This window comes from Athene cunicularia (assembly GCF_003259725.1).
Source record: "Athene cunicularia isolate RWA chromosome 10 unlocalized genomic scaffold, athCun1 chr10_part1, whole genome shotgun sequence".
Lineage (NCBI taxonomy): Eukaryota > Metazoa > Chordata > Aves > Strigiformes > Strigidae > Athene > Athene cunicularia.
Window position 1 is genome coordinate 12,946,855 of NW_020799112.1, and position 7,819 is coordinate 12,954,673.

General features: G+C 37.7%; 1 long non-coding RNA gene across 2 annotated transcripts in view; it reads left to right on the top strand.

The window, feature by feature from the left end:
* The window catches only part of LOC113483911, a 28,091-nt gene extending 25,182 nt beyond the window's left edge, over window positions 1-2,909 (top strand). For both annotated transcript variants that reach the window (XR_003399135.1, XR_003399137.1), the window contains one exon: window positions 1,891-2,909. This is a non-coding gene — a long non-coding RNA (uncharacterized LOC113483911). The remainder of the gene's footprint in view (window positions 1-1,890) is intronic.
* Window positions 2,910-7,819: the final 4,910 nt, after the last annotated feature.

Consider the following 7,819-nt stretch of genomic DNA (forward strand, 5'->3'; position numbering starts at 1 on the left):
AGCATACGTAAGCACCGGGAAGCCAGTGTGTACCTGAGCTATTTGTGTATGAAGCTGCATCTAGCACCCTTCAGTGGTTCACCGGGTGGGCACTGATTGGGGATTTCTCTCTTTTTTGTGTGCCTAAGCTGGGACAAATTGGAAACCTGGTCCCACCGCTTCAGGCTCCTGAAGTAAGGGAGAGGTTTCAGCTCTGGCTTTACCCTCCAGCTGAGGCATCTGGGGCTGTTTCCATCTTCCAGAGCCCTGGAGTTTCCCCATAGCTCGTAGCCCCAAGGGACTGCACGGTTGCGTGTCCTAGAGCCAGATCAGACTGAGGTCAATGGCATAACTTGCCCTCCAATTTTTGGGGACTAAGGTTACACCACTGATGTTACAGGAGAAGTGCTAAATGGCAGAATCAGCTGGATGTAGTGGCTACTTTAGAGTATTTTAGCCCTGTGGCTTGAGCGTTTGGGTTATATTTTAGCAACTGAGATGACCATTCTTTACAGATATTAAGAATGCAGAGCCTTGTGAATAGCGGAAAATTTAACATTTCATGGATATCACAACTCATGCTCTTTTTTTCAGTAATACTAGTGTGTTGTAATTCTTTTTTGCCCTCTATTATCCTTTTACACTGCCACAGAATGTACTTTCATCTTTTGGAAATGACCCTTTAACGTAGTGGCTAAAATTTAATTTAGGATATTTTGTTCTAAAAAGTGTGAGCTTTGTTTCACAGGTATAACACTGTTGCTTCCCTCTTTTTCTATTGTGACTTTTACAGCAAAAATGTGTTTTTTAGAGAAAAATGATTGGATTTTTTTTCCTGACTGCTCAATCTGCAAACTCTACTCAGCCTTGCAGACCAGACTGTGCTCCTCCTGAGGTGTGAGCTCTTGCTACCAACATGAATTCTGATATTCTTCCAGTGATGGCTGTGTTGTCTCTTTCATGTTAAAACAAGTATAAAGGAATGAAAACTTAATTTTCTTCACAAGATATTGAAAGAAACATGGTTCTAAAGCATCTTGGAAAATTCTTTCGAGAAACAAACTGCTTCAAAAAAATGTATTTCCTGCCCCCCAACCCTGTAAAGCAGAACTTTGAAATTTGAATGAATTTTACCCTCCTTTGTGGACCCTAATATGAAAGTTGTTAATCACTCTCATCTCTTGGAAGCTTTCAAAACATGTTTAACTGGAACATCAGAGACCCTTCAGCTGGCCAGAATAATTTCAGTTCAAACATCTTTATAAAGAAATGTAAGAGCAAATGCTTGTATCTTTTTATTGTGTTCATGCCTAATTTACTTGGCTGTAGCAGCTACAGAGGACTTCTGCCTGTATTACTGTAACTTTTGAAAATTTTTCTGTGTGGTTATCAAAGTTTTCTTCAATTCCAGCTACTGATTTTATTGCCTAATGCTGGCAATACTCAGTTATCTTTATCTCATCTTGATCTATGCTTTTTATTTGAGTTGCAAAAGACCACAGCCACAATTCAGCCTAAGAAGATAAACTAAAGTAATTCAAGCCCAGTGAATGGTTTTATTCTCTTGTGTTCATACTTTCATAACTTACTACTTGTCTGATCCATTTTCAGCTGTAATGTACATATAATCAACCTTTTCAGACTTCTCACAAGAAAAGCTTTTGTTCACTGTGCAGTAATCAGTATTAAAGGCCTTTAAAATGGTGAAAGTCAATGACACTGGTGCATTGTCCAAATACGTTGTTGTTGATGAAGCAAACTGATATTACTGTGAAAGACCAATTTAATCTCAAAGTTTTTTCATCTGTGGTGATCACAACATTTTTCACATATTGTTCTTCACAATCATGTAAGTTGGTACCCACCTCTGATATTTCATTCTAGCTGTTTTTTTTTTTTCTTCTTTCCCAGAATAACTACAGAATGATTTGATGGCTTGGGAAAAAAAAAAAAAAAAAAAAGCATTGAATGGCCTCAGTCCATTAATGGATCCTCTACAGACAGCATTATATATGGGCTATATATACTGCAGCATATGAATCAGTGAAGAAAAAAAATCTTACGGCAAGAAGATACTTGATCACAAATGTGATTGTGTCACTATAGATTTTAAAGCTAAAAAGAGTCATTTTAAAAAAAAAGAATAAGAGGGGTGAAATGGTCAGATTTTTTTTTCTAGGGGAGCACTGTGCTATATGCCTAATTATAAACCCAAGACTGGTTCCAGAGATTTCAAATCCCTTAACATTAAGTTTGTGATTAAATGTTTTGGTGTTTGGAATTGCTGGGGAGATAATAATGTATTCTTCTCTCAGTCTTTAAATGTTTATTTTTGACCCATTGCAAATTAAGTTTCTATCTGAGGTGTCAGATAGAAACAAGGTCCTTTAAATTTTATAGTCACCAGTTAATATGCAGCTTGTGATGGTCTCCACTGCTTTATAGCCTGTTAAGTCAAATGACAGTCAACATTTGCATCTAGCACAAAGGTGGGGAGCATCCTCACATCACCCAAAGTTGTCCCATGGAGGAAGAAAACACTAACTGGAGTTTCTGGTTCTGATTGCTTTCAGTTTGCCCTCAGGGTGTCCAGCTGCTGAAATACAAGCTCTTATTAGTTTTACCACTCTATGAAGCAGCTTTGAAGATGGTTGATTTTGGGGCACCTTTTTGACTGGGATACCAAGAGGGAGTCCTTGCAGAAGCTGACAGTCAAAACGAATTGTATGACACAGATTCAGACCTTCGTATTTTCCTAAAACATACTTAGATACAAATGTTGTCACTTTCTGAACTAAGTGAAAACCATTGCACCTAATAGCCTTCAGTTAGATCCCATAGTAAAGCTGGAAAAACCAGACAGCTATCGGGCATTGGAAGCCTTCCTTATGTCTGAAATACAGCGCCAGACTTAGCTAAATACAGTTGAAAATAGTTGCCACATGTTTAACTGTATTAGTCAATTAGACAGTTGCTGACAGGGAAATTGTTGTTATCATCGACAAGAAGAGAATAAACCAAAAGCTTCTTTTCAGATTTTCCTATTGCTATCTTTTGTCTGAAATAAATATTAAACACCTCTTTCCTTATTTTTCCCCCCCTCTAAGAGAATGAGTAGTGGTTTGGATTTTTCCCATCACTTTTCTTTCTCCTCATTTTGCACTCCTCATCCTTCTTCTCCCTGTTTTTCCTATTTTCAAACTAACTCTTCCAAATCTTTAATTCTGGACAAGTTACAGAAGCGAACAAAGGAAAATTGAAGCTCTCTAAAGTGGTTGAGTTAGTTTCATTTTTCTTTCTGCTGTTAAAGCTTTTCCAAACCAAACTGAAATTCTGGATATCATTCACTTATTCAACTAAAGTAACAAAAAGGAAAAATGAAAAGAAATGGATGTGGAACAGAAATAATTCAAGCACTTACAAAAATATCATGTAAACAGTAGAAAAAAAAATTATTACATTTTGTACCTTGTCAAGGGGAAAACACATGAATTTTGAATTTATTTATGAAAAAGTTATTCCATTTTTCAGCTGTTCTGAGAAATCCAAAGACCTCAGATGTTTTCATCACTAGTGTTACTGCATTTCTACTTGTCTTGGATCTTGCTTTTACAAGATGCTATCGCTGCTATGCTGTGTCTCTTCTGAATTAACTGAGCTTTTCAGCTGCATATTTTAAGTCTACATGAGTCAAATGTTCATTGGACTCATCACTCATCAGCCCCATATATCACTAATGCCAACCTTGATATAAGATGACTCATGTCCTAATTATTTTGAATAACAAGTGTGCTCTTGTGGTAGGACAATATGATTTTGCTTGCTACAAAACAGATCAGCAGAAAGTGGCCACATAATGCAGGCTTGCAAAATGACCACGAGAATGCATGTTGGTACAAAATTGTTCACTCTTCCTTATTTTCACAAGGATGATTTTCTTCCCCCTCCAAGAAGTCCATTAAGCAACCCCCACCTCTCTGTAGATAACAGGTACTTGAAAGTTTAAACTGATGATAAAATACATGTTTTTAAGTTACCTTTATGCTGTAGAATTATTTCACCTGTAATGTGCTATGAAAAATATCTAGGCAAATGATCCACCAAAGAGGCTGTAGTTACAATTTTTGTGTGTGTGTGTGATTACAATTTCCTTTTTGATGTTCAACATCTGTAATTCAGTAGAACATTGAGAATACTACTTTGTGTTCATTGCATCTTCTGTACTTGTTAACAGAAATGAGGGAAAGAAACTCAGGCAATCCTGGTGAGATGGAGAACATATTAACACTCATTGTACAGGAGAAATGTGAAGCCTGGGGAGACTACAGAACTATGCTGGGCTGTAGATCACAGTGACTTCAGTGGGGCACATTCTGTTCAGAGCATGGCATAGGATGACAACTGGAATGAAATGTTTTGGACTGTAACTGCCTTTCCTATCCCAGCTTAAGCTAACATCTCAATGATTCAACACCCCAAGAATTTGCTGAGAAATAGCTGGTGCCGATCTTTGGTCTCCTTCAAATAGTCTCATACCAATAACTGAGCAAAGTACTTTAAAATATCTCTATGTTGTTCTTTAGTTCACTGAAGACTATGTATATTGACAACATCAAACACAGAAACCCACCTCTTATTTGCAGTCTTCAGATGTTATTGAAGTGGTTGCTGTGTTACAAGGTCTATCGGATTCATGTGACCAGGAAGGCTGAGTGCAATTATTGCCCCCATCTCTACATCTTGTAGCAACATGTTAATAGGTGGAATTATTTAGCTGTTTTACAACTGTTCCCATCACTTATACTGCTACTTCAAGGAGCAATGAGCAAAGTTTTACTTATGAATTAGCACTTTTGGAAATTTTTCTTTTATTCTTTGAGATGTGAAGTTGTCCAGACTATCCATGTTGTAGGTGGGAGACAGTGAAATGCTTGGCAAAGTTATGCCCCAAATTCCCATCAGTGGAAAATTATTTCTAAAACAAAGTTGCCTATTTCAGCTCAGATGGAAAAACGAAGAAGGTAAAACACAGAGGAGCATGTGGACCACACAAAATGTAAACAGTTAGCTGATCTTTGGCCTGATCCAAACAAACTCTGTTGAAATAATTGAAAATATGCCAATTGACTTCCGTGGGGTTTACAGCAGGTTCTAAGTTGGCAACTACCCTTTCTAGCAAACAAATCTTGTCTACTTTTACATTTCAGACTTATAGTTAATCAAGTTACTGAGACAGAAATGTCTTTGGCATGAGCATGTTTCTCTGTTTCTTTTCCCTGCAACTAATAATGTTTTTCCAGAAATTGCTTCCAAAAAACTCAAAGGCCATTATTTAGATAAGCAATATCAAAATGCTTCAGCATTAAGCTGTGATAAGTGTTTCCTCCTGTTTGTTGTAAGAAAGAAGGTTTTTCACAAGCCATGTAGTCTTAACTTTCACCAAGTTAAATAAAGGTTTAGTAAAAGGATTTTGTGCCCTTTTAACCCCCAATAACCAGAGTGCATCCTGTGTGACCATTCATTACGTATGAAATGGCTGTAATTTATACCAAATGGGCTAGATGAATTCAAACAGAAAGATACCATCGATGATAAAAAGATAACACTTCTCTGTAACAGATGCTTCATTTTATGATGGAAATGGGGAAGCTGAATGCTGCAGGTGCCGGGCTGACACTAGGCCTGTGGAGAATCATTAGAGCCTCCTCAGAGATCTAGGTTTACTCTGTGTTTAATCAGCCACAGTCAGAAGAAATGGCTTCATTTCAGCTTGATGAGAGCCAGATTACAAAAGGAAGATAGATGGCCAATAAGGTTCATCACTATAAGCATATTGTCTTAATTTGAAGAAACAAGCTGGCATTCTGTGCTGAGGAAAAGTGAAGTGCAATATGGCTAGTATCAAAACCTAGTTATTTCAAGTCTCTGTGCTCCCCACAATGAAAATATTCTGGCTGTTCTTCCTTTGACTAAAATATTAAAAAAATATTGCACATGCTGCAAATGACCACATTTACTCATGAGATAATGTTGCTTTGGGTTCCAAAATGCTGAAATCTATCGAAGTAGTTGTGCTCATCTTAACAGTTCTCCAGCCACTTATTTATACATACGTATATTATAAACATAAATATATTTGTGTGTATACACAAGTGAATTGACTATTGATCAAAGAAGGTCTCTGAGCATAATATGAACACGCACCTCCTAAAAGGGTCGCGGTGTAGCCATCTATCATGACTTCCCAGGACAGCCATGGGGACAATGAGACTGTCAGCTGGGGCAGGAGGTTTGCTGTGATGGGGGATGGGACTTTAAAAAAAAAAGAAAAAGAAAAGGAACCTAGACCAGGGAACTCGTTCACACAGAAGATAAACAAAACTAGAGATCTCTGCTTTCTGACTGAAATACATGATTCATTGCTATTGCTTAGCTTTTCCTTAGTGCCTTTTTTTTTTTTCCTCTTGTGCATAGACTCACCTTCTGTATAAGCTATTTCTTCAGTGCTCTCCAGAAGAAAGAGTGCTCCTTCAAGCCAGGGGAGCTCTCAGGATAAGAGTATGGTAGCCTAGCATGATGATGGGAACAGTATAATTTTTACTGTTTATTTTACAGTGGAATCCAGGTGGTTTTATTAAAGTCAGAACCTTTTAGTACCAGGCAATCTACAAATATCTGCAACTGTGATTTTTGAACTGTGAATCTATAGGAATCTTCTCTTCTATGGCAAATTTAAACACCCTAACAACAGGTTTACCTTTCTAAATTATCTGTCACAGATCTTTTAAAGGAAGTTTTCTACCCCAGGACCACCCAGATCATTGATGCAGAACTTAAGGTGCAAAACTGCTGACTATCATAATTATAGTTAGGGAAAGATGAGAACTAAATTTAAGGTATGTTGGGAAAGGTAGTGAATTCCTGCCTCAGAAAAGTGGTGGAATGATAGCTTGATCCATAAAGCCTTGGAAATCAGTATTTCCCCCCCTACCCTGTAATCAGCTGGGTTTTGGAGCAGACCTAAAAGGGTAAGAAAGCAGAAGGCATTGTATAAGAAAAACATGGAAAACTGGCAGGTTTGTCATGTGTGCAATTTTGTAAATGTAATGAGCAGGTCACAAGCAAGAAGTCTAACATGGAGATTATTTATGTGCTGAGGAATAAGAGTACAATGGAATGCTCTGAGAGGTCAAACTATGGATAATTTACAGAGTGTGAGAAGTTTTGAGACTGCTGCTGCTTGAGGGAGAAGTGCACAGTCAGGTTTGCTTGATTTGGGACAAAAGCAACTGCGAGGAGGGAATGGTTATAGGGGGATTTAACCTGGAAGTGTCTTGGAATAAAACAAGAGTGTTGTGCCTTGATGCAGTGGGTGAAGAGAAGCAAAGGAATGATAAAGTCAGAAGAACTGGACCATAAGTTGGTCTTAAACAGTATTTTTATCAGTCCTGGAGGATATTGTGCTTTGTTTGTGTCATGCTACAGCCCAGAAGAGTCACCATAGCAGAGGAAATTGAAAAAAGATGGGCAGAGGACTTCCCAGAAGCCTGGGCCTCAATAAGTATTCCGAGATAAATAGTAAGTTATGCAGAGTAATAGTTTTCTTTTGCCTTTGTCCTCACACCAAGAACACTGTTGTTTCTTTTGGTTTTCCTTAAACTCACTTTATAAAAAAGCTCATTTGTTTTTTTCCACCTTCCTTTGTTCTAACTTCACCCATCTTTGCATGTTAAGATAAAAGTGAAGCAACTCCTACTGACTTTAAAGGTCTGAAGGGAATTAGGAATTTGACTCATCAAAATTATCTCTCCTCCCACACATTTTTTTCCTGAAACACTGA